Genomic DNA, 26831 nt, shown 5'->3' on the forward strand with positions numbered 1-26831 from the left:
GCACCCGGCACGGACCCCAGAGCCCCAGCCTTCCGGCGCGCGGGCCCGGCCTTCTTCCCGGGACTCTCCGAGTCGCCTCACAGTCGGAGCCCAGGCAGGTTCGTAGCTGTCACACTGCTACTTACGCACGACTTTCAAACTTCGCACCCCCGCGAGTGTGCACCCCTTCGCCCCAAGTGCGCCTCCAGCGCCGAGTACCTGCGCGGCGCACACTGCACTGTCTTTAAGGGGCGCTGGCTCCCAAGCTGGGGTGCACATCTGGAGAGATTGAAAAAGTACCCGCGTCTGTGTCCCACCTGTGGGGATCTGGACTCAGTTGGATTGGGGAGCAGCCCCGGGGACCGAGCCGCTACAGATCAGCCGTGTTGTGGATCCTGGCTCAGCCGCGGAGACTGTGGATCCGGGTTGTCCAACCTTAGACGCAGGTGATGCCTTTCTTAAAAACTTCCCTTTGTTTATAGTAAATATTGCCCTGGCAGTTCTACCTAGGAGTTAGGAACTAGGCAGCCTTTCATGAGTCAAGGTTATAATACAGGATCGTCGGTGAGGGAGAGGCCAGATGATTTGATTTGTATTTGGAAAAGATCTCAGCTTGAAAGCAGGAAAAACAGGACCGTGTGAGTTCTGGGAGCCCACCCCCTCCCCATAATGGTTTTTGCATAAATGTGGGGAATTTTCCTCTGAGAAGCACAGCGGATGATACCCTCACTGCTCTATGGCTGGTAGTTGTGTTAATGTGTGCATTTGTGAGTTAAAGTATTCTTCTTGGTGTGGCCAAGCCCCGCGGATGTAGCAGCACTCATTTCTTCATAGAATAATACCCCGCGAATTGGGAAATTCATAGCAGGGCACATCTGAGGCAGTGCCTCAGCCACCTGCCAAGTGATCTCCAAAACGAGGGAAATGAAGCATAGTGCATGTTTGCACCGACTCGGATCATCTATATCCCACTAAGAAAGTTTTTTGCATCTTTGTCACTAACACAATAGTCTCTGGGATTTTGGTTGAACCCACCTCTGTCCCCCAAGTGTGATGTGTGTGTTGGATTTCTCACCCGTATGTTGCAGCCTGGCCACGGATCAGAAGATTTAATTTTTTTTCTGAGGAGCTGGCTCTGTTTCCTGTATTTCTCTTAGCAGTGGAATGACATCTTTTCAACAATGCCATCCAGAGGGGGAGGAAAGTTTGTGTTCATTTCTAGCTCCTAAATGAGTTGAGACATTATTTTGAAAATTAAAAAAAAAAAAAGATATCGCCCTTCCCATTGGTCTTTGTCTTCTCCCTCCTTTCTGCTACCATGGCCTCTCTACTTTTACTAGAAGTGTGACTGAGGTGGGGTCATCTTAACCATCTGGGGCCTGGCCTGGGGACAAGGGCCATGTGGATTCCAGGGCAGCTCTTGATCTGAATTCTCACCCTTCGGGAACGACCTTATGGAAAGTATTTTCCTGTTGTTGATTTTTTGTTTGTTTTGTTTTATGGACCAGCCGACAAAATGAATCATATTATTGAATGGTTTGTGAACTTGTGAATCTTGTCTCAGTTTGAATATTGAAAAATATTTATTTGAGGGTGCTCTTGCACTGTTGGTATCTGACAAGTGCACCCAAACAGCGGTACAAGGATCCCCTCCCCGCCAAAGTGCACCTGAATGTGGACATAAAGAGATTCATTGAACATTTCTCACTTTGGGGTAGCTGTTGTAATATTCTAAACTGATGAGAGCCAGGCACGATGGCACATACTTGTAATCCCAACATTTGGGAGGCTGAGGCAGGAGGACTGTCATGAGTTCAAGGCTAGCCTGTGCTACATAGTGAGACTGCCGCAAAACAAAACAAAGATCAGAATAAAGTAAGTAAAGAAAAATATGAAGAAAGAGTTGGTGGGGGGGTCTTCTTAACACATTCCTGCCGGCTTGAACCACTGGTGGTACATGCCTTACTGTCCCTTCGGGTGGCACGGGACAGTCTCATTGGTACCTGCGTGTATGGCCCTGACCTGAATGTGTTAATTTGGGATAGGTGTATAGTACCACATAGAGGCCTTTGTTTTGTGTTAAGGATTTGCATTAAGATTAGATTGTCCTATTATTGGCTTCCTCTTTTGGGGGGGTCTTCAAGTTAATTAGCTTGTACTGATAGTGTGAGAGATGGTTAATGGTTAGCTCTTTCCCCCTGCAGCTCATTTATCTAAGAGATGTCATTGACCTTCTCAAAAAGTCCCGCTTCCCCGCTGGCTTGTGCCTTTCCTTTCTTTGCCCGCTCTGGTCCTGGTGTTAAAGGGCAGAGAATGGCCGGGGGGTTGGCATCAGAGGAGAAAAACAAAGTTCAAGGGGGATTGGAAGTTGGGTAATTTTCTCTGAAAGGCCAAGCACTTTACTGTATTCTGGCACATGACACTGCTGTTAGCATGAAACACATTAGGATGCAAAAACATTGAAAATGAAAAAGAATAAAAGGGAGATGTAATGGGAGTTGTACCAGAGCTGAGTGGCTCACAGTGATCCTGCCTTGGAGCCAGCTGACCATGGACTGAATCCTCTAGAACTATGAGCCAGATTAAACCACTCTTCAAGTTGTGGACATCAGGTGTTATGTCCCAGCCATGGAAAAGTGATGGAAACAGAACCCCTTTATCTTCTTTCCTGATGCACAGTCCTGCATCCCCATCTCCATACCAATATCCTTGGGAGAGAGAGTGCTTTGTACGTTCACACCAGGGACTTTCCTTTCATTGCTTTCTTCCCTCCTTGAGCACATTACCTGCTGAGTTCTTGGTTAGTAGGACAGGGTACCTTCCTGGAAGAGCCTGAGGTGGGGTGGGGCATGAAAGCATGGGTTGCAGTAAGTTGGGGATCCAAGATGGCAGACTTACTGGGTACGGTGGGTATTTCTAGCCTTGCCCGGATAGGTTCCTCTTCAGTTCATTGACACAGCGGGTATCTGAAGCACTGTACTTGGTTTTGAATTAGAGTTATTTCATTGAGTCCCTGCATTAAGGGTAAAATGACTGATAGTGAATATTTTTCTAGCTTGAGAAAGGGAAGAGTAGGCTCCCCTCATGCTAAGGGGAGGCGGGGGTTGGAAGTAGGAGGGCTGGGTTCTAGGCAGGGCGTTTTGATCTAGCGGTCTGGTGGACAGGGTCTGAATGGGGCTGGAGAGCTGGCAGGCAGTGTGGCTGGACCGCGTCTGCAGTGCAGCTGACAACGTCAGCTCAGTTAGCATGGCTGCCTCTGCAGAGGGGTTTGGTTGTGGCTGTGACTCCAGACCATGGGTGGACATTTGTGCTTGGCCACACAATTGCCATGTTAGCTCACGTCTCTTTGGGCAGGCTGGAGGCTGGATGTCACCCAGGTTTTCCCTTGGAAGTTGCTGTCCCCTTGGCCAATCACCCTTGGATTATAAGAGAAGTCAGTGTTTGTCTGTTGACTGCCGTCCAAGTGCCAGGCTGGAAGTGCGGGCTCAACACTTTCTTTGCTCTGAACCTGCAGGTCCCTGAGAGGCGGGTGGCAGTGACCTCCTTTTACAGACAGGGAAATTGAGGTCCAAAGAGGCACCAGCTCCTGTAGAGGCTCCACAGTACTTGGAAAAGGAAGAATCGAGTTTGGAGGGTGCTTGGGTCTGTCTGAATCCAAAACTAAGTGTTTTACACTCACACTTCCTAAGCAGAGCTGAGGAAGAAATTGGATTTTCAGTTGGGCTTGGTGGTACATATTTATGATCCCAGCACTTGGGAGGCTGAGGCAGGAGGAGTACCTGGAGTTTGAGGCCAGCCTGGGCTATACAGTGTGTTCAAGGTCAGCTGAACTGGATAGTGAGACCCTGTCTCAAAAAATCAAAAACAAACAAAACAAAAAACAAATTCAGTGCCAGGCTTTCTGGAGTACATGAAGCTGTGTGCATCCAGTCCTTGGGCCTGTAGTGCTGGTGACAGAAACAAAAATTTGCTGCATAGTAATTAGCAGTAGCTCTTCAAAGCGCAGGGAGCCGGGGCTTGGAGGCCAAGCAGCACTGTCATTAGTGAAGGTGAGTTTGGAACAGGTTGGTGATGAGCCAGCACTGTTGCAGTGGGTGCACAGGATTTCAGCCCTGAAGGGTCAGATCCAGGGCACATGGCCAGGGCTGAGCAGAGGGTCACTATGGAGTTAGAATGTGTGGGAACAGAGTTGGGGCTGGGCTGGCAGCCTCTGCCCAGTCTTGCCTTTGGTATAGTAGGCAGTGGTTCAGAGCACTGCTTTGTAGGTTTACCATCTATAAGGCCCCTTGGTTAGTAATGCGCAGTCACCATTACTTAGCAGTGTGCAGGAAGACTGAGGCAGGAGGATTGTGATTTTCCAGTTTGGGCCTTGATAATTCCCTTGGTGTTGTGTCCTTGTGTTTTGTTGCATGTGAAACAGGTGCTCTCTTTACTCTTGCGAGTGTGAGGTCCATGTAAGAGGAAGATCTACTATACTGTGACTCTTCTCAGGAGTCCTGTGTCCGAGCACACACATGGTTCATCCCATTTTCCAGGCTCCTGGACTCGGGTATGGCGTGCAGTTTTAGGATTCCAGCCCAGCTTCAGACTCTCAGCATCTGGGCCTTTCTGACCTGACTGCAGAGGTATTACGGCTATGTCTGGAGGTCCCCCTAGAGCCTCGTGCAGTCCTAGGGGGTGGCTGGATCTAGAGTGTGATGCTGGGATGGATTCATGGTGCAATGCTAGGCTCAAGGGTTCTAGGATTAAGGGTGTGAGTGCTGCCCACCCTAAGTAGCCTGGGTAAGATATAAGGGACAGAAAGCGCTGTGGTCTGTTGCTTTGCTACCTTCTCCCTGCCATGCCACCCTGCCTTGAAGCCAGCCAATTATGAACTGAAGCCTCTACAAACTGTGAGCTAAATAAACCTTTCTTCCTTTCACTTTGGGTCTTAGGTATTTTGTCTCAACAAGAAAAGTAATAAACACAAAAGGGAAATGACATGGCTGAGTTTTCAAAGTCATGAGGAGGTTCTGGTAGAGCTTACTAACTTACCAAATTCATCTGTGTACTTTGCTGTAGTTATTATATTAGTAGGTTTTTTTTTTATATATAAAGATTGATTCTCCATCATTTCTGTCTGTGATGTTTTAATTCTTCTTATTTACTGAAACTAGTGATTCGAAATCATGCACCAGCCACTGGAGAGTAGACCAGACTCTCTCATTTCCCCAATCAATGTAAAAAATCTGGAAAGGAGGCTAAGCGTGGGGATTACCATCAGGCTTTAGGAGTCGGAGAGGGGCTGATAGGGAAAGAATGGGGGGAGAGATAAGAGACAAGATAAGGAGACCAGCTTGCAAAGGAACTGCATGGTGGTGCTTCCCCAATTTGAGGTTTCTTTTCCTTGTGAGTTTCATCTAAGATGTGGCCAGCCCAGCCCTCACTGTCCTTGCCGTCCTGGGCCACCTAGAAGCTGATGGCCGATTCTCTAGGCCTGGCCAGACGAGGTAGGCTCACCTCTCCCTGCAAGCTCGAGCCTCACTTCCTAAGGAGTGGGTAGGATGAGAGAGGGGGCTCCCCAGACAGCGGCCCAAGATGGGTGATCGTAACAGGTACTCCCAGCCCCGACCCGAGAGCTGATCCTAATGCTGGCCTGAAATAGTGCCCATCACAAGCCTGTTTTAAAGGTGAGGGAAACAAAGCTGTCGTGGAAGTTGTGCAGCTTCCTGGTGGTGGGATCCAGTTTCAAATGCTGGTCCTCAGCTCTGAGCTGTACGCCGGAGGGCTCCCGCCTTGAGACGGAAGCTCCCTGCTTCCTCTTCACTCCTGCAGCTCACCTGCTGCCTCGTTTCTACGGTGGCCCTCTCCTCGGCAGTTAGACACCATCCGCACCTGTGTGCGCCTGTGTGGACTCCCAGAGACCTGAAATAAAGCCACACAGGGGCAGATTCTTCCCTGACCTCATCTGCCTGCTGTGCGTGGCAGAAGATAGGTGCTCAATAAACCCTCGTGGAAAGGAGGACGGAAGACAGTCAGCCGTTGGAAACTTGACCTCTCCCTGCTTCATCTGCCTCTCTCTAGCACCGGCGGCGATGATTTCCTAACAGAAGGCAGATGAGCGCTGGGAAGGGCGAGGGAGTGGGGAGTGGGAGAGTTTCACAGAGAAAAGATGGCCAATTCTGAAGAAAGCATGGTGCTATTTAAGATGCGTTTCAAGATCTCTCGGCCAGTGGTGTTCTTTGCTTGCATGTGCTTGAAGTATTTATTATTCCAAGGCATCTCCACACCCAGCTGGCAGATTATTTGGTGAGTAAGAGGCCCTCAGACTTCCAGGCATTGTTGGTGACTGCACTTTCTCAGCCTGCAGCTTTGGAGCTGAGGACCAACGGCTTGCGAGTCTCCAGTCCACCACTGGCCACACAAATCTATAATTCCTCAAGTTCCTTATATAAAGTGGCACAGGATTTGCACATAACCTATGATATCCTCCCGGATAGTTTAAATCTCCTCTAGATTACTTATTGTACCTGATCCAGTGTAAATGCCATGTAAACAGTTTATAATGCCAAGAAGAAAGTCTGCACTCTGTACATGGTTGGTATAGATTCATTTAAAAAATACTTTTGAGCCAGGTGCGGTGGCACATGCCTGTGATCCTAGCTGCTCAGCGTGCTGAGGCAGGAGGATTGCCTTGAGTTTGAGGCCAGCCTGGGCTACATAGTGAGTTCAAGTCTAGCCTGAACTACAAAGCAAAACCCTGTCTCAAAACAAAACAAAGGAAAGTAAAGCAAAACAAAAAAACAAAATAAAAGTTTTGATCCACAGTTGGTTTCGACCACAGATGTACTGAAGGCAGACATCTAGAGGTAGGAACTTTAAGGTTTTACCTGCTTGGGTTGGAAGCCCCATTTGCCTGTCATGAGAAGTGCCACTCTGGGCAGCAGTCTCTGTAGTTTCAGCTTTGTTTCCTCATCTGCAGAACAGGGATATAGCTTCTGCATGATCGGGCTGAGTTGCCATGTGTGGTTTTTCAGGCAGAGCTGCTTGGGAGACCTGGAAATATTCTTGGTGGTCCTGTTACTGCTGCTGGTGGGCAGAGCTCTGGGCGCTGCGGAACATCCTGTAAACTTTAGGACATTCCCTGAGAGTCTTCTGTCCCCAAACATCAACCGTGCTGAGTCCGGGAAGCCCAGGTGAGGTGGAACTTTGAATAGCGACAGCTTTTTTTTTAAACATCTACAGTCAAAGGGTCCTATCGATGGAGGTCCCTTCTGCTTAAGTACAGTAGGGTGGGAGGAATGGCAGCCTACTTTCCCAGCACTTGGGATGGCTGTGAGTTTGAGGCCAGTCTGAATGTCAGAGTGAGACTGTCTCAAAAACCAACCAAACAAACAAAATAAACAAAAAGAAAGAAAGAAAAAAAGAAGAAAGGAATTACTCCTTTTTCACCTTTTACTTTTTCTCTATGCCTCTGGGTTGCCCTGCAGGAGCCCCTACTCTACCCTCCTTAATCTTGCTCTGTTTCCGTATAAATAACCATGCTGGCCCAGGGATCCCCTGAGGTCAGTGTGTAGTTGTTCCCAGCCTCTGCAGAAGACCCAGGGGAGCTGGGCCTGGTGCCCTACTGACCCTGAAAGCTTTTCTCCTTGGAGAAAGAGCAGTGGTTCTGTCCCCCTTCAACCTGCCGTGCTCTGCGGACTAAACCAACAGCTGCTGGCACTTGAAGTGGCACTGGGGGTTGGACCAAGGGCCTGTGCATGGTCACCGTGCATGCCTCAGCTGCCCCAGCCTGAGGAGGAGTGGCTTTGAAGGGGCTTTTCCTGAGGCCCCATTTCCTAGGTGATGACTCAGTTAAGGCCACTCCAAAGTGGTCGTGGCTGAAAACTCCCTGAGGGCGTGCGGGAGTTACTTCCTTTCATGCCTCAATTTCCTTAGCTGGAAAATGGGGGTAACAGTGACAAAATGCCCAGCTGAAGACAGAGGATTGAGCAACCTGTCCCTGTGAAGGTCACAGTGGCCTGGGATGGTTCGCTCAGCTGTGAGTGGTTTGTTAGTAGTGCACATTTCCTTCCTTCGGCCTGCTGCATATGTACTGTTGCTCAGTTAGGGATGGGGTTGCTTCTGAATTGGAGCTCCTTTTTTTCTTTTGGTGTGTAAAACCCACAAAAAAAACCTAACATAAGCTAAAATTTTCATTTTTAACCAACTAAAGTGTACAGATCAGTGCCGCTTGGTACATCCACAGTGTTGTGTAGTCTTCACTAACTCTGAAAGGCTTGCAATCCCTCCAATGGAAACCCTGTTCCCACAAGTGGCTGCTCCCCGTTCCTCCTTCCCCACAACCACCAATCTATTTCCTGTCTCTGTGGAGCCACAAGTCTCCTATAGATGTATTCCATACGGTGTGTGGCCTTCGGGGCCTGGTGACTCCCACTTGGCATGATGTTTCCCAAGTCCATCCATGGACTGCACCACCGTCACCATTAGCACTTTCCCCCTTTCCCCCTGGTATCTTCTGGCCACGTCCCCCTGGACCCTTCTTCACCGGGTTTGCTGTTCCCCCGAGCTGTGTCCTGTTTCTAAGCGTTACAGTGTTATTCTTCCTTTATCTGGGTCCTTTGGGGTCATATTTCTTCCACTTTCCCACCCTCTCTTCTAGGGGGCTCCTAATGACCCTCAAAGTGAATACTGAACCCAGACGCACATGCCCGGCCCCGGAGCTGTTCTGCATTTCCCTGTGACAGCTGTGACAGGTTTTAAAAAAAACGAGTGTCCGGAAAACACCCAGCAGGCCCCTTTTATTCCTCAGTGTAAAAGCTTTCCACGATGAGAAGTGGCCCTCAATTAAGTGGCTTAATAAAAACCTCCTTGTGTTTTAAAGCATTCTTGGGAAGTGTTTACGTTTAACGTCACTGCAAGCTTCTAAATGAGGCGCTGTGAAGGGAGGGATCCTTAACCTGTGACTTTAATAATATCCTTTGCTTTAGATTCCAGGGGAGGCCCGGCCAGATTGGTAGCTCATTTTGACCCAGACTGGCCACAGAGAGGGGTGGGTGTGAGGTGAGGACATTCCTGACGGGTCCCCTCCCTGCAACCACCCAGCTTAAAGCTGCATTGGAGGTAAAGCAGCTGAGAGGAGGCTGAGTTCCGCCCACTGCCCAGCCCTCAGCAAAATGGGCTAGGAAAGGAGTGTGGCATTCTGGGCTGAGATTCTGGGGACTTTGGTCCCACCGCGCTGGGAGGGACCTCAAAGACAGGTGACTCACAGACAGGAGGAGAAACGGGGAGCGGGGCACATACTTTTAGGTAATTCCTGCGTGATTGGAGGCTGTGCCAGGCAGCCAGGTGAACACGAGGGAGGGAAGTACAGGAAACTGAGGTCATGACAAGGACATTGCTGGAGCCTGGCCATAGGAGGACCGCAGTGCCTTGTGGTAGTGTGTGACCTGTGTGAAGGGAAGCTGTGGGAGGGGAAAAATCCAGCTGTGAATAAGGCCATGTAAAAAAAATCTCCTTGTTACCCGATGCAGCATTTGGAGAATGAATGAATGTTCATGTCAAGCCCCAAAGCAACTTTATGAAGCATAGAACCTAACCATTCAGCCCAAGTCAGCAAGAAAGTAGATCCTGCTGCAAATGTATCTTGCAAATAAAATAGGTCTGTCATTTCCTCCTTTTTCCACGAGCTCCCAGAATCTAATTCATTGCTGAGGAATTGATCAGAGTGTGAAACTTTGTATTCATTATCCACCTCATATTGAGGGCTGCTGCTCCAAGTTCTGGAAAGTAAAGCTGAAAAAGGGTTTTACAACGAAAGGCACAGCACAGACAGGAAGTCCCGCCATATGCTGCTGCTTTATGGTGGCGCATGCTGTGATTTGGTGCTTGCTTCTACAGAAGTTTCTGGATAGCCTACTTTTCAGTATGTATAGGCTGTGCAGTTTTTTTTCCCCTTGCCCCTGCCTTCCCTTCACCCCCTAATGTGCGGTTTTTTTTTAAGCAAAAGTTCTCTGATACTCTGGACTAATCAGGAAATTGCTATCTTAGTTATGTCACTTTGATAACAGGAAAAAACTGCAGATAACAATTGTGAAACAGGGATTTTTGACATCTCTGGCTAGTATTAGAAAACTGTGACTGTGCCTGTTGGAGAAAGATTACATGTAGTAGTCTTTTAAAGTGTACTTGTCTTCCGTATAGAAAAGCAAGCTTTTGAATTGTTGAGGGTAGTTGCAGCTATTGTTCAGGGCAGATATTCTTCATAATTCTCTTAGTCTTTGTAATTCTTGAGGGCTCTGTGTCGTTGAGTTTGACTCTTGTAAATCAAAAGGAAGAATAGTGTCACTGTCATTTCCATGAAATTGCCTTTCACTTTTATCCCCTTGGGTTTTAGCATTTGGCCCTAAGTAATGGCCAGCGGATACCCATTCTACCAGACAATGATGATGTCATTGGTAAGATCATTTCCTTTGGAACAAAATGGAAAGCTTTCAGCCCTCACAATGGAAGGAAAATGTACAAATTTACCAGGCCTCCTCTGCTGCAGGTTAAAAGGAGTCCCTGTTTGAGTCTTATCTACTTTGCTCCTCACATGTGCAACAGATAGTTTCCATCATTTTTTGTTGTTGTGCTTTTTTTGAGATAGGGCCTTGCCATGTAGCTCAGGCAGGCCTTGAACTCACAGCAATCCTCCTGTCTCAGCCTCCCGAGTGCTAGGATTACAGGAGTGTGCCATCACACCTGGCTTTCCACCATATTTTTCAAACACACATAAGAAAGATACCTTTTCAGTGTAGAGCTTTAAAATATCTTTAGAAATACTTGGAAGCAAAAAGTAATACTTCACATCTATTAAGGGATTATTTTGGGCCAAAGAACCTGAAATCTTTAGTACATTGTGTTCCAGAGTTGATCTGATTTAAATTCTCAGTGTGAGAGAGAGAAAGAGAGAGAGAGAAAGAGAGAGAGAGAGAGAGAGAGAGAGTGTGTGTGTGTGCACACGCGTGTGTGTGTGTGTGTGTGTGTGTGTGTGTATACCCCTAACAACCACATATTCATGCTCGCTTGACAGTCTTTTTTTTTTTTTCTTTTTTCTTTTGAGACAGGGTCTCACTGTGTACTCCAGGCCAAACTTGAACTTGCTCTGTAGCCCAGGCTGGCCTCCAACTTGTGTGATCCTCCTGATTCAGCCTCCTGAATGCTGGGATTTTAGGTGTACCCCATCATGCCCAGCATTCATCTGACCTCATCTCAGTACACAATCTTCTCTGGATTTCAGAGTCTAGACTGTAACTGTGAATTTTGTGATTAGATTGTGTCATTTTAGGTGAGTTCTGCATCTATACCAGAAAGCATGAAACTAATCTCGCGAACATTTCTTAACAAGCTTGGCAGTGTTCTAAGTACTTAGCATGTATTAACTTATTTTGTTCTCAAAATAATCTTATCAACCTATTTTATTGATGTGACTGAGGTCTGGAAAGGTTGAGTAATTTTTCCAAGAAACAAGTAGGAGACAGTGGGACTTGGTTCAAACCTAGGCAGTTGCCTTATCTCAGCAGAAGCACAAAGTCTCCAGAAGTGTTGGTCCTAACCCTATAGGTTAACCTTACAAATTGGAGACCACCATTCAGGTGTTTACAGTGATCTGATATCATTTGAGCCTTTTGTCACATGACTGTTTTAAGTTCCTTTCTCAGCAACCACATACTTTAAATTTTTTTTTTTAATTGTATGCCAGGTGTGGTGGTGCATGCCTGTAATCCTAGCACTCAGGAGGCTGAGGCAGGAGGATTGCTTCGAGTTAGAGGTCAGCCTCAGCTACACAGTGAGTTCCAGACCAGCCTGAAGTACATAGCAAGACTGTCTAGAAAAGAAAAGATAATCTTTTTTTTTTTAGTTGTAAATCTGAAATACATTAAGGACAATAAATTTAGCTAGTCAGCATGAAACACTTTTAACAGAGTTTGCTGTCTCCTCTCTTTCCTTAGGGAAGACAGATGAGCTTTTAGGCTCCCAAATGCCTCCTCAGTTTCAAATGAATTTTTCCACCAGAATAAAATATTCTTTCTCTTCCCGCAAAACACGGCCGCTGCCTTCTGAGACAGAAGTTGTTCTCCTCTTCAGCTGCAATTAGCCCTGATGTGTGGCCCCTGCTGGTTTCCCTTCTCTGAAAAGTTGGTGGCAACAATCTGGGGTGAGTCCCCTCTCTCCTGTGGGCTGTGCTTCTGGCCTGGAGTCGTGCATAAGAACTGGGGCCGGGGAGGCAGGATCTTGATGTAATTAGGAGTTTAAGGGTTGCAGCAGCTCCTGGCACCAGCTGAGACACCGTAGATGATTTGCTGCCCTGCTGTGTATTTTATGTACCCTGCTCCCCTGCCTGCCGGACGCTGAGTCCTTAGCACTTTCCGTACCTAATTTAATTCTCCTCACACCCCCACGGAGCAGGTGATTTTTTTACCTTCTTTTTCAGGTGTAGAAACTGAAGCTTAAAGAGATTAAGACATTTCCTTGAGGCCATAATCCTAGTAAGTAGTGAGAGCCAAGGAACAAATACACTTTTTCCCTCTGTGGAAAACACACAAACCTTGAGTTTGACAGCCTCTGCCACCCATTCCCTCGGGCTCCCTCCGGTCATGATTCCTCAGTGAATTGCTGCTGTGTGGCCACAAGCACGTTTGGGCCGTACAGTCCTTGATCTTCATGAAATATGAAATCATTTGTGCAGCGTGGCTTTTTCCTCTCTCCTGCCTCACACGGTGCCTGTGAAATCCCTCCATGGGTCCGCCTGGAGCCACCCTTCGCCCTTTCTCATCACCAAGTGTGCCGCTCCCTCTTACATTTCGTTGCATCTGTGTGCTGTGCTGACCCGTCTGTCCCTCTCGTGGACTCCTGGTTTGTTTGTGGCTCTTGGTGCTTCTTCCTAGCGTCTCGTCCTTGTGCGCGCCTGCTGTGTGCAGTTCTCTGTCTGGTTGCTGGGTTCACACCAGTCTGTGCTCCCGGCCCTGCAGCGTGGGGTCCTGTGCTCAGGATCAGCGCTTGGCATCGCCTGTTGCATCCTCTTCAGCTGGAGCAGCTGCATTGGCGCAGACTCTGCTAAGCCACGGTAGGGCCCATTTAACCCTCTACTGAGTGCTCAGGGGCTCTGTGGTGGACCCTGGGTGTGAGGAATGAGCGAAGCATCTTGAAGAAGGGCCCAGAGGTCGCAGCGTGCTGGCCTTCGGTAGGGGCTGTGCCAGAGGATTGGGCGGTCTGCCTCGTTGATGGTTCTCAGCAGCCGTCCATAAAGTCTTTTTTTTTGTACCGGAGATTGAACTCAGGACCTTGCACTTGCAAAGCAGGTGGTGGCACCACTGAATTAAATCCCCCGCCCCCATAAAGTCTTTTAGGAAGAAGTCAGACTCTGGGATGTGGGTTCAGTTCTTATTTGCTTTTACTTGGTTTTTGTTTTTGAGACAATGTCTGGCTATGTATTCCAGGCTGGCCTTGAATTCACTGTAGCTCAGCCTGGCCTCACGCTCACTGCTGTCCTCCCGCCTCAGCTTCCTAAGCGCTCCGGTTACAGGTGTGCACCATCATGTCCAGCCGTGGCCCTATTCATGTGACTCCCAGGAATGCAAGGAAGGAGCTGTCACGTGGCACAGTGTGTGGCCTTGGGGAAGGGAGAGAATCTGGAGGAAAATCTTTCTCTAAAGGGTCCGTGGAGCCCATCGTCCTCTGCCTAGGAAGGAGGGTGGGAGTAGAGTCCCCCCAGCTGGGGTGCAAAGAGGGGAGTTGTACCCTTATTCCCCACCACAGTATTTCTCTTCATCTGATAATATTTATATTTCTGCCATTTAAATGAGTCATTTGAACACAACTTCCCTGCATGAGGAAGAAAATGAGAGAATAATACATTGCTGGCTGTGACCTACTTACTAAACTTACATGCCATGAATTAAGAAGTTATTTTTGCCATGACTTCAAAATGTATATGCTTTAATGTAGGTTATTTTGGAGAATGTTTTATGAACCTTTATTTGTGGAGGCCTCTTCTCTTCTACCAGCTGTTGGTGGGCCCTGCCTCTCACTCTCTAAGACTCCTTGTGGAAGGGGTTTTGTTCAGATGAAGACTTAAGAGTCTTCTGCTGAAAGCCTGGGGTGGGTTGGGTTATGGCGTAGCTTGGATCCATGTTTGGCAGCCTGGAGGTGAGTTTCAGGATAGAAGTCTGGGTTATGAATGAGAAGTGTAGGCTAGTCCTTGCTCCCCTGAGAGTGTGTAGGGACCCCAGCCAAAACTGAAAAGGATGAAGTCACCATTTTATTTATTTATTTTTGAGACAGGGTCTCACTGTGTAGTTCAGGCTGGCCATGAGCTCACTATGTAGTTCAGACTGGCCGCAGACTTGTTGCGATCACTCTGCCTCAGCCTCTCGAATGCTGGGATTACAGGCACCTATGTCACCAGGCCTGACTGATTTTTTTTTAATATCACAATTTAGACCTGAACCCCAAACTATCAATCAGAATTACTAAAAGTGAATTTTAAATATGTATTTTTTAGATTTTTTTTTTTCGGGGATTGAACTTGGGACCTTGTGTTATAAGGCAGGTGGCAGCACCACTGAGCTAAATCCCCAGCCCCAGATATGTATATTTTTTAAAAGCTCCTTCATGATTCTGATGGAGTTGAGGGTCTAGAGTGCCCAAAAAATTTCCTTACCAGCTTTAATGTTTCATGAAATAAATTCAATTCAAAACTGAATGGTTCTAGAAGATTGGTTTCTTTACAGTACTTGTTCAAAATATCTTCAACTCGACAAAGTTTTCTTTTGCCTCTGAAAAGCTCCCATCCCTACATTCCTATTCTACTACCAGCTCTTAAACTTACTCTGTATTCTGTGGTAAAGACAGAATATTATATATCTACTGTCTGTTCTCCCTCCTCAGTTGCCGCAGCCTGGTTATTTGAGGGTGTGCAATGTTTTTCCCTGGTCTCCCCTTACTGGCTGTGAGACAAGGACTTCACCTCCCTTCAGTGAAATTCAAAATGTTATGTGTGGCTTGTGAGAAATTTCTGTGGACAACATGTATGTACAGGGAATCCTTTTTGTTTTTCCCTTGTCCTCTGCTAAGGACGTGAACAAGATGGCTGAAGCCCAGCAGCCATCTTAGATTGTGAGGTAGTCGTGGAGGCAGAAGCCAGGCTCCGAGCGATTGGCTCCGAGTGATTGGCTCCGAGTGATTGGACCCCCCAGAAAAGCAGAACCTGGAGTCTATGGAGCTGTGATACCTGCCTGGACCACTTCAGCTTCTTATTGGCTAAACCAAAGTTATTTGGGATACACATTAGTGTTGATTGATTTTGCAGAACCTTCCATGCAGTCTTGAGGGTTAGGGTTACTTATTGGTGTTTGGCAAATTAAATACCATATGGCACAGGTGGAGAGAGTTCAAAGGCTTCCGGTGTTCTGATCTCTCCCATTTCTACCTTGAGTTTGTTTCAAATGAAAATCTAAGGGGTGGGCACTTCCTCCTCCGAGTTGGTCCTGGCTTCACCAGCCTTCTCCGACTCCTGCTGAGATTTGTCAGCCAGGCTGGGCCTGGTTCTGTTTTCCTGGAAGCATCTGGACCAAAACCGTGCTCTGAAGAAAAGTGCTATTGTTATTGAAGGCTTGGGAGTGCATCCAGAGTGCTTTCTCCTTTAACCCTGTATTTCTTTAAAGGATAAAGCTGAAGAATTAAAAAGCAAAAATCCTCCAAAACGAAAGCTGGGAGGTGAACAGACTCTTCGCCTGTGCCCAGGCACTTATTTCAAAACAGATTTCAGCAACTGCAAAGGACGAGGACAGCCTCCCACTGTGCACCCCTGGGACCCACGGGTGGAGGCCGAGCCACAGCCATCTGTGGGAAAAAGCCAACTCCACAGTGAATCCAGTGGCTCTAGAATATTTGGTTCTCCTGGAAATAATTAGAGAAATATGCAGTTCTTGAAAGGCAGCATCTGGGTGGCTCGAGCCAGGCTGGCAGATGCTCCATCCAGATAGACTGGGGTGACGTTGTGCAGAAGGACAGAAACATTCGGGAGTGGCCACAGCTGGAGAGGTCCCTTTGTGGGAGACACAGTCACAGCCTCAGGGACCAGTGACCTCCGTGTCCCCTGCCAACGCCACCATGCCTTGCCCAGGCCAGGCCATTGCTCTGTGGTCAGCCTCGGCTGCCTGCTGGAGGTGGTGATTGAGTCTGCTGGAAGCCTCCCATCCCTCTCAGCCTCTCCCCGGAGCTTGTTCTGACTACTGTGCCCCGAAGTCCCAAGTCCTGGGTGCCCACAGCAGTTCCGGGAAAGCAGCTGAGCTCTTGCCACCTCTCTCCCTGCTGAGTTTGGAAGGGCCCAGCTAGGCTCTCCTGAGACACCACAGAAAGCACTCTCCCCTTCCTAGATTTTGCACCCCCTTGCAGCATCTTCCTGGACCTTTTTTCCCAGTATCCAGGATTGAATTTAGGATCTTCTGCTTGCCAGGCAGTCACAGTGCCTCTGAGCTACTCAGGACCTTGCACTTTGCAAGGCAGGTATGGTGACATTGAGCTAAATCCCTGGCCCATCATCTTCCTGGATTTATGAGCGCTAAGGGCTTTTGTTTCTTCAGCAGCATGCAGGGTGTTTTCAAGTTGAAGAATGCAGGGACTTTTTGGGATTTTCTGCAACCCAGCTTTCCATGAAAAGCTGTGGGAATAACATTTTGAAGGAGGTTACTGAAAAATCCAGGCCCTTACAGGAGTTGGTTTTGCAAAGGGTACATTTTCAAATTAAAAAATGCTTCCAGCCACAGTTTTGTCCAGTTCTGTGGTGGCCACCTGGCTGTGCTTTTTTGAGCCGAGGAGGAAACTTATTTTAAAGACGTGGGTGTAACTTTTCCCTCCACTAGCAGGGCACTCCAGCTAGTGAGCACCCCAGGAAGGCTTAGAGAATAGCGCATCTCTTCCAGGCAGAGAGGCCAGGAAGGGCAGCCTGCTTGTAAAAGACGTTGGACAACGTGAATAAAGTCTTGCTAACTGCAGCTAGAGAGCACTTGGGAATTAAGCTTGTTTGAAGTTGGTCAAAAGGCAGGGTGTGCTTGTAGCCACTGGACCCTGAGGTTGGACCCGGAGGTTCAACCCTGTTGCTTGCTTCCTGTGTGATCAGGGCAAGAAATCACTTTTCTTTTTCAGACTCAATTTCCTACCTATAAAAGGAGGTGCTAGTCACTAGATTGACTATCTCACCTTTTTTTTTGTTTTGTTTTTTGAGACAGGCTATGTAGTCCAGGCTGGCCTTAAACTCATGGTGATGCTCCTGTCTCAGCCTCCCAGGTGCCAGGATTGCAGGTGTGTGCCACACCTGGCTCTCTCACGATCTTTTTATGAGAACCAACACAGTCACATTTGTACTGGTTCTTTCTAAACTGTAAAGTGCTGTGTGCAATGAGGCATCAAAATGAAGCCTCCTCCTTCCCTTTCCCAGCCCATTCCCCCATTACAGACAGTAACACAGCCTGATTGCCGGGCACTTTCCCTTCTCGCCCCTGGCTGTGTCTCTCATCCCTCGTGTTGACTCTGGGCCACCTTTAGGGGCTGCTTTTGTTTTCTGAGCGAGGCATTTGGTTTCCTGCCCTCAGGTAAGACTCTCTCTTCCAGCGTCTTCCTTTTGAGCTCTGGAAGTGGGGGGGCTGGGACCCTAGAAGGCTGCTCATGAATGGGACCCTCCTGCATGCCCTGTGCTCTCCTATTTCCCTGCTCTGTCCCTGTCTCTAGGACCCTAAGAAGATGCAGAAAGATCACAGGGTGTCTGCAAAGCCAGAACCGGCTCCTAACAGCTTATATCCTGTGGGCGGAGATGCCGATAAACACAGCAGATAAAGGCCCATCAGGAGCTGACTGCTGGGAGGGACAGTGTGGCGAGATAAGGTGGACTCTGAGGGCACCGGAAAGGCCTTCTGTAGGGGTAGGCAGGAGCTTTCTCCGATAAGGATAAGAAGCTGCCTGCACAAATTTTGGCTAGGGTGGGGGGATGGGGAGAGGGAACAGGGCAGGGAGGGTGTTCAGGCATGGGGTGTGGGGCTTCGTGTCTCCTGGGGACACAGCACAGTGATGGAGAGGGGACAGAGTGCTCCCCGAGAAGGAGGGGGCGGGTGGCTGAGCGTGGCTTTGCAGCCACCCGATGGTGCGTGGAGACCTGGGGTTTCTTCTTGCAGCCACTGCATGGTGGAGGGAGAGCAGGATGTTCCTGATGGGGAAACTGAGGCTTGGGGTGAAGCCAGACTCTTGCTTGGCTCTTCACTTCAAAACTGTGTTCAAAAATGGCAGACATGTTGGTGGTGTCGTAACCAAAATCACAACAGACTCGCAAATCCAAAAAATTACTAGTGCATTGATTGCACTGACGTCTCAGAGAGCTTGTAGTGCTGGGCTCTGAATGCATTCTGAAAAACCGAAAGAGGTTTTCACATTCACTTATTAAAATATTGGGTGCTTATGAAATAGTAACTAAGAGCTTACAGTGTTAGGGGGTAGTAATTTAAATTTGTGACTGTCGGTTTATTGCTGATATGTTCACAGGCCCTGTGGAAGGCAGGGCTGCCTTGTGAATTTTCTTTCTGTTGGAGTAAAACTGGTAGCTGTTGAATCATCTGTTTGCTGCGGACGGAAGTCCAGTTGGTCACCGAGCTCAGGAGCTGGGCTTCCTGAGTCGCTCTCCACCTCTTCAGGGCAGGGAGAACTATGAGCTGGCTCTCGCTGTAACATATGGCAACCTGATGTGTGGTCTTTTTCTTTTATTTTTAGCAAATATGATGAGAAAAGAGACTTCTCACCTGCTTTGCTTTCTGGATTGCTTCTATTTTTACAAATGTTTGAAGAGATAATTGTGAAGGATAGGCCTAGGGTAGATGAGATTTCTTACCAGGAATTTCATTAGAATAACATTTAGTCTTACTGCTGCCCTAAACCTAAATCCTTTCTCTTAATACTTAGAAAGTTTAAATTTGAGGGCTGGAGATTTAGCTCAGTGGCACTGCGCCTGCCTCATAAGCGCAAGGTCTTGATAGTTTGTTTCAGGTCTGAAAGCGCTGAAGAAAGCATTCTGTTCATTGTCTTTGGAGGACTTGGAGATGAGGGTGGGTGGAGTGACCCAGTAAGTCCTCTGAAGTCCTATAGCTGTGGGATGTTCCGGAAGAGAGCAGTCTTCGTTTCAGAAAGCCACACCCTGTTGTGTTCATTTTGCTGAAAGGAAACAGTTAGGTCTCCCTGGGCCGTCAACCCCTGGCTGACTCTGACTCTGAAACTGAAATCATTTCCTCTGGTAGAGACCCTCATCCCTTATCCCTTTACTCCAAGTGTGCCCAGCTCAGCCCTGCCCTGGGGACCCTCGGGAGTGCGGAAGCAAGGTCTGGGCTGCGCCTGCATGTCAGCCTGCTTCTCTGTCAGTGTGAGAATTGCCAGAGGCCTTCGCAGTGTCCTTTGTTACCAGGACCCACGCTTTTAAGATGGCCCCGTGGCTTCATTCCCTGGTCCCCGTGCCCTTGCTGGGACCTCAACAGTACAGGGATGGAAGAGGTCTCCTGCAGAAGCCGACCAGCAGAAGGCAGATCTCAGCGTGTGCCGGGGACCCAAGCTTTGGAATCTGGCCAGGGGAGAGTCGGGGAGTCCTGCCTGAGAAGAGCAGGGCTGGCTAGGCAGGCTCGGGAATCAAGAGAGGGCGGTGCGTGGGAGACCCACGAGTGGGGGCACGGTGCCCAGGGAGCCCAGCGTCGCGAGGATCGTCAGGCCTCGGGTACCATGCCAGGTGCTTGTATGTTTTTTTTTTTTTTATTTAATTGGAGGACAGGAATGCTCCAGAGAGTGAGTGCTAAGCTGAAGTACAAATGTCATAGGCACATTTGGAAGATCACGAGGAATCTCTGAAGGGTCACAATGCGGGTGCAGGCAAGGGGTGAGAAGCCGGGAATCTAGGGGGCAGAATCAATAAGAAGGGGTCACTGCTAGTGTGGTGCAAGAGGGAGGAAGGGCTTGGGCACCCGGCTCACTGAGAGGGGTGACTGAGGAGTTTTAGGGAATTGTCAAGCGGGCTCAGGGGACCAGTGAGGCTTTAAAACCAATTGGAAGCTAGTAAATCAGGTAGGTGTGGTTGTGCGGTTCTGAGTCTAACCAGGGAGTTATTTTTCTTAGGAGAAAAATGTAGAGAAACAGGTCCAATCAAAACCACATTTGGTTGGAGAGACCCAGCTTCCAGCAGGGAGCTGTGGACAGGAAGTTGCCTGCAGAGCGCCTTTGCTGGGTGAGGTCTCTCAGGACCTTGCCTTTTCAGGCCAGGCACCTGGCGGATTCTTTCCACTCACCAGGGTTCAAGGCCCAGGACTGGGCCCAGCGTGTGTTTTTTCAGGACAGCATGTTTCTGGGACTCAGCGCTTCCAGACAGGGCTGGTGGTGCTGAGGAGGGAGCTGGGTCCCTCAAGTGGACAAGGGAGGGCTGTGGAGGGCCAGGACCCCTTCAGGACCCGTGCTGTCCTCGGTCAGTCTTGAAGCCTCGTCCAAGTTTCTTCAGCTCCAGTCTCAGTTTTCTCATCTTGCGAGGTTGCTGAGGAGATTCCACGGGGACCCAGGAGAGGGTCACAGAGCAGCACCTGACTCGGGGTTGCTCTGCAAGCTGTGGTCCTCTCCCTGAGGGGTTTATTTCCTCTTCCTGGCTTTCTGCTTCTGACCTGAATGAGGGAGGGGCCACGGTTAGGCTGGTAGATGGAGGGCGGGAGGTCAGGAAGCCCTGATGTCACCTCCGCTCTTCCTAGACCTGCATTACTGTCCCTTCTGTGTGGCACCCACATTGGTGTATGTGTGGGTGGAGAGGCTCAGAAATAACCTCTGAGAGGGAGAGAAAAACTAAATCCAGCCCACATAAATCTGAGGCTGTATTATTTGCTAAATCCTGTACAAGACACCATGACATAGTAGAACTGCAAGAGAACACAGCGAACTGTTTTTTTAAAGTGCTAAGCCCCTGCCCTGATTTTATCATGGTGTGTGAAGGTCTTCTTCACGGCATTAACTGAGTTGTGCGTGTGCTCCTCCAGCTTCTTTTCCCTTTTGCTAAAAAGGTAAAATGCGATCCTTTAAAATTTTCAGTTTTTTAATTTTTTGACACCAATTCTTACTCTGCGGCCCAGGCTGGCCTTGAATTCCTGGTGATTCTCCTGCCTCAGGCTCCCAAGTACTGAGATTACAGGAAAGCACCACCATGCCTGGGCTTTTTAAAATAAGAGGAGTTTATCGTGTTCATGTCTTTTTAGAGTCCTTGGGGAAAATCAGATTTGCCTGCGAGTGACAAGGTAACAGATATGTGGTATTTGTATTTTAGCATGAGTCTGAAAATAAACTATGATAGGTTAGAGAACACAGCTACTACTGTACCCTAAAGACCAAGTTGGGTTTTTTTTTTTTAAAACCACACCTTTTGAAGGATTTTACTAAAATTTGTCAAATCTGAACCATGTTGGATGGTGACGTTGACAATATTTTCTCAATATCAAAGAATTATTAGCTAGGCACGGCAGCCCACGCCTGTGATCCTAGCACGTGGGAAGCTGAGGCAGGAGGATCGCTGGGAGTTTGAGGCCAGCCTGGGCTACACAGTGAATTCCAGGCCTGCCCAGATTAGCACAGTCCTGTCTCAAAATACAAGGCAAAATAAAACAAAACGAAATCCCTGAAGTGTTTGTGAAGAGTATCAGCAGAGGACCCTGTCCAGGGGCAGAGGCACTGCTGACCCAAGCCGTGCATCGGTCTCCTGGCGCGGAGAATGCGCTTATGCCCTTCAGGTCGAAGTCCCTGACGGTCCATCTGGCTCAGCTTTCATCCCCGTGCTCTCTCGTTACCCCCAGAGGACCAGGCCTGGCTGTCTTCGTCCTCGGGAACCTAACAGCTCAGCGCTGTCAGCGTTTCTGTAGTGTGCTCTTGGTCCCCCTAGCTTTCTTCATTCTCTTTTCTAAAAGCAAGTCTCGGTGGCAATGGCTCGGCTGCTGTGTGGAGCTTGCAACACCCAACTGAGTCTTCCTGCTGCCTCCCACCTTTTTCCAAGCCCCGGAAGCTTAGATTATTCTAAACCAAGGAAAATTCACCAAGGTGCTCTTTTTTCTGTGCATTGCAGAAGAGGTGTTCAAACTCCTGCTGCCGAGCGCATCTTTTTTTGTGAGGTTCCCAGGTTTCCTTTGGGTTAGGCGAGGGGTACTGAGCCGGCAGGCAGCCGATGAAGGTTTGAGGATTTGGGTTGGGATGAGGTGGGTGCTGAAGTAACTGTCAAGATTCTCACTTATTTCTGGCCCTGATGACGATCCACAGAGCTGGGCAGGGTGGGGGCGCCTTCACCCCGGCCGTGGGCAGGAGAGGCTTCCCAAAGAGACTTTCATCCTCAGCTCGGCTTCGTGCAGAGATAAAGCACCCAGGATAAGATCTGCAGTGAGCTCTGTCTGTGGTTCTGCTTCTTCAACCCCTTCAGCACTGTTCCTCATATCTTTGATTGTCTTGCGTTCTGTCTGAGTAAAGGGATGATCGCCACCCAGGAAATGCGCCACAGGGTCGCTGAGTCTCAGATCCAGAAGGAATCTGGTTTTTGAGGGGCTGACATGAGTCCCTTCCCAAGCCCACCTGTGAGTGGTGCCGCACTTGTTAGCTCTCTGGCCTGGATGGGGAGGCACCGTCGCTGGACACGGCCTGTTTTTATCTTTCGGCATCGCTGTGAGAAAGCTGTCTGCTTTCCTGAGATTGAATTAGAACACACATTTACTCATTGTCCCGTTCTAACCTTTGGTGCCACACAGGGCAGGTTTAACCTCCTTTTCACACGACAGCCCTTCTGGTATTTATATTTGGTGTGAGTTTATCTTGTTGTCCACGCCATGCCCTTTTCTGTACCCCTGCTCACCTATTCTTAATCTGAGCCCTTGCTGCCTGGCCACCCGTCAGCAGGGAGAGGCTGTGACATGACTTGGCCCGTGAGCCTGTGGGTAGCCAAACATACGGAAGAAGGGCTGGGCTACACACTGCGCAGGGCCATCACGGGGTTCAGTGAGCTCACAAATGAGGAGGCCACTTCTCAGCTGTGATAGAAAGTTCCAAAGTTCCAAACCTGTGTTTCCGTGGTCTTTCTGAACCCGCCCTCCGATACTCAGGGAGGATACAATGAGGGTGACAGCTGAACCTCAGAGACCCAGGACAGCCGCCCCATCACCCTGTGTCAGGGGTCTCGCACCGGACCACACAGCTGGTTTGGGGAGGCTTCCTCGGGGCCTGTGGCTCCTGGGACAGTTACCGAGGACTCACTCCATGGAGCTCCGTGTTGGCCACCGCGGGAGTCAGCAGTGGAGGAGGTGGGAAGGCAGAGACAAGCTGCTCTGCCTCCAAACCGGAGACGGCTGGGAGCTCACACTACAAGAGGGACAGGCGATGGCAGGACTTCAAGGAAGGAGGCATCCGCAACTCAGTGCCTCGAATAGAGACAGACAAGGGAGCAGTGGGGCTGTACTCACAGGCTTCTGGGGAAATCCGGTCTCTTGCCTTTCTCAGCACTGAGAGCCCACCCACAGTTCCTAGCTCTCTGCCACTCCCTCGCCTCCAAAGCCACAGCCCAGCGTCTTCTCCCTGACCGAACTCCATGCTGCCATCTGCTCTGACTCCAACCCTCCTGTTTCCTCTTCCCCTTGTAAGGAGGCCAGCGATTACACTGGGCCTACCTGGATAATCCCGGCTACCTCTAATGTAATCACACCTCTCTGCTGTGCAAGGTGATGTATTCACAGGCTCCAGGAGGCGGCTGTGGACACTTCCTAGGGTCCTGGTTCTGACAGGTAGTGGGGGACAGTCACCCTCCAGAAGGGGAAAACAAAACCAAAAAGCCCTGACGTTCCTCATTCAACAACTGAGTTCGGTTCCTGTGACCAGGTTGTTGAGTGAGTTGGTCACTAAACGAGGGCTTGTATACAGCATGCACGTTACAGTATTCAGGACAAAGAATGGTGCAAAGGAACCCCAACTTGATGCTTTGCTTTTATTTATGTTACTCTTCTGTGCAGTACTGTAACGTATAACAGAACATGAAACTACAGTCCTGTGCTGTGCAATCAGCAGAAATTACAGTCGTGTATAAAGAAAGCACGCTGTATAAGAAAAAAGGTACTGAGGCTCTATACACAAGATGTACAGAACTGTACCAAAAAAAAAAAGGAACCTTGGTCATAAATCCAAATAGCCATTAACCAGTTAGGTTGTTAGAGGAGAAATATCTGTATTTCGACGTTCAGAGAGGAGCACGGACAACAGGAGAAGATGCTCTGTTCCCACATCCTCAATTCCGACTTCTCAGGGCTGCTGCTCTTGCTGTGGATCCTGAGATGCAGTTCAGCTGCTCCCTCAAATGCCCAGGGAAGTTCTCCACTGCGCCTCTGCCCCAGGCCACACAACAGTAAGTGGCAGAATGAGATTACTCCTTGTCTCTCTCACCCTAAAGGTTGAGCCTTTAACTACAGAATCCCAGATGCATTTTATGAGCACACAGAAGCCAAACACATTCAAAGACCAGAAGGATGACCCAGTCTAAGCGAATGAGGCTTAATGCGGAGAACCTAGGTTCCTGAACTTGGCCCTGAAGCCAACAATGTAATTACAGAGTGAATGCAGCACAGACAGAGTCCGTTCATTTTTTTTTTTAAGGCTCTGTACATTGTTCATAGGTTCACTGAAATGACTGTGATCCCTGGAGATGACAGATCAACATTCAGCACAGCAGATCCTCTGGAATAAGCACCAACTGCCCCAGCCATTCCAGAAGTTCCAAGCACACAGCCTCAGAGGAACACGCAGGGAGCCCCACGGGGGGAGGGCTGCCCACCAGCCCACGTCCCCTCCTTCTGGGTCAGAGTCGTAGGGGTGACTGCTCCGAGTCTTGATGCTTCTCCCCATGGTGATCAGGATCATCGCCGTCTTCTCCTTAGGACTCTTGCACAGCCCTTCGCACTCTGCCCTTCCTCAGATGCTAAGCCAGCATCCTCCTGTGACCCCGCTACCTCTGCTTTTGGGGGACCTTTTCACAGTGTGGGCCTACAGCGTCCTCTTTCCTTCTCGTTTACAGCTGAGATGCTCAAGAAGGTCCCTGATCGGCAGCAGCTCTCTGAAGGCCCCCATGAATGTGTCTCCTCTGGGCATGCAGACCTTGCTAGCTAGCTGACTTCCTGGCAGCCACGTCTTTGGCCCCTTTCACTATAATTCTCTACAAGGGGAGCCCAACCCACAGTCCAGATGAGCCCGTTGTCTGGCTTCGACTTGATGGTTTGGAGGTGGGGTGCATCTTTCATGGATTCATAAATGTTGGTTGGAATCCCAGACCCCAACCAACGTCTGTCTCCCCTGTCAGGGAGCTGAGCTCTGGAGTCACAAAGAGGATAGGCTTTGGGGTCAGAGAGTGTGCATGACTTCGGGCTCTGAACAGCTCTCTGTATGACCTTGCCAGTGATTTAAGCCCTCTGAGCCTCAGTTTAGCTCACCTGCCAGCTGGTGGTGAGCAATGCCTTGCTAGTTGTTGAATAATGTAGTGTTTAGGGCTGGGGGTGTAGCTTAGTGGAACTGTGCCTGCCTGGCAAGCACAGGGTCCTGAGTTCAAACCCGGGTACCAGGAAACAAAAAAAAACAATGTAGTGTTTAGCCTGGTGCTTGGCACTTGGTGAATGGCTGGTATTTATCACTATGCTATTAATGAAATATGACTAATTAATTTGTTTAATACTAGCGCCAGACACCGACTTACTCTCCAGGGTCAAGCACCGTACTGGTCACTCAGCACTGAAATGTCTTTGTGTCTTCCTGGGAGTTTCTGATGACTGGGAAGAAGCTTCTCATTCATTTACCCAATTCCTAAACGTTGAATTATGCCAGTCATGCTGTGGAGTACTGGGGGTGAAAAGATGGGCAAAGGCCAATGTAGTCTCTGCTCTGATGGATCCAGCAGGCTGGTGGGGGAGACAAATATCACAGGAATGTGAAAGTACAGCTGTTGTTAGCAGTGGGGCTGGAGGGCGTGGCCTGGGAACATGGTGTGCGTCCTTTGGTTACAGAGTGCTTAGCCCAGTGGCAAACACTAGGAGATGTTCTGGATTCACCTTTTATATTTCTTTCCCTTGTCTTAGAATCAGCCACTTCTTCAGGGGGTCCTAGCTCCTTTTATGGAGAATTTATTGGCATGGGAAACCAAGATCTGGGTGCCACATTGGTCTCTGCTACTGGGGAGCTGCTGCTATCAGCCATATCAACTGAAAGAGCAGGGGAGGGCGTGTGTGTGCTACCACATGTACACACACACACACACACACACGCACGCACGCACATTTCCATATTTCATCCCATGTCAGTTGTCTCCAGCTCTAATTCACTACCACATGGTTCATCAGCAATGTCTCCCACATACCTGCCACCCCCCACTCCAGTGGTGAAGCAGGGCTCCCACCACCTGATATCTGTTGTACAGGGACAGTGGCTTCAGGATTAACACATCCCTCTCTGGGAAGCAACTTTATCAGCTTCGGTGAAGCACTTCTGTGTAGGTCTTTGCCTTTAATCTGCTTATTTCCTGACCTGAGCCAGCACCTTCCCCTCACCCACTCTCTGAGGCCATTTCTTGACAAAGAGCGACTTTTGTAGTTTTTGGATTCTCTATGGATGCCTTTCTTGGTGGTCCCAGGGTGGAGTGTATTTCCCTGTGCTGCTTCTACGGTTGGTCTTTATTAAGCACAGATCATACCCTTCGTCGGTGCTCGCCTCACCCTCCAGGTGTCCAGGCAGGTAGGGAGCTCCTGCTGAGGTCACAGGTGTGGCATGGA

At 49.1% G+C, this 26831-nt stretch overlaps 1 protein-coding gene and 1 long non-coding RNA gene across 2 annotated transcripts in view; one reads left to right on the forward strand and one right to left on the reverse strand.

Annotated features, from left to right (window-relative positions):
* The first annotated feature begins 6 nt into the window (after positions 1 to 6).
* LOC104874245 (cingulin-like protein 1) overlaps positions 7 to 26831 on the forward strand; it is a 63271-nt gene continuing 36446 nt past the window's right edge. The window contains exon 1 of the mRNA XM_010641270.1: positions 7 to 98. The gene's annotated coding sequence lies outside the window, so the exon portion shown is untranslated. The remainder of the gene's footprint in view (positions 99 to 26831) is intronic.
* Positions 19738 to 23100, reverse strand: LOC104874243. The gene is made up of 3 exons (XR_783699.2): positions 22889 to 23100; positions 20313 to 20675; positions 19738 to 19922 (listed from the first exon to the last, which is right to left on the reverse strand). It is a non-coding gene; the product is annotated as an uncharacterized LOC104874243 (long non-coding RNA).

Source organism: Fukomys damarensis, unplaced genomic scaffold (assembly GCF_012274545.1).
Source record: "Fukomys damarensis isolate Sample0158 unplaced genomic scaffold, DMR_v1.0_HiC HiC_scaffold_25, whole genome shotgun sequence".
NCBI classification, from domain to species: Eukaryota; Metazoa; Chordata; class Mammalia; order Rodentia; family Bathyergidae; genus Fukomys; species Fukomys damarensis.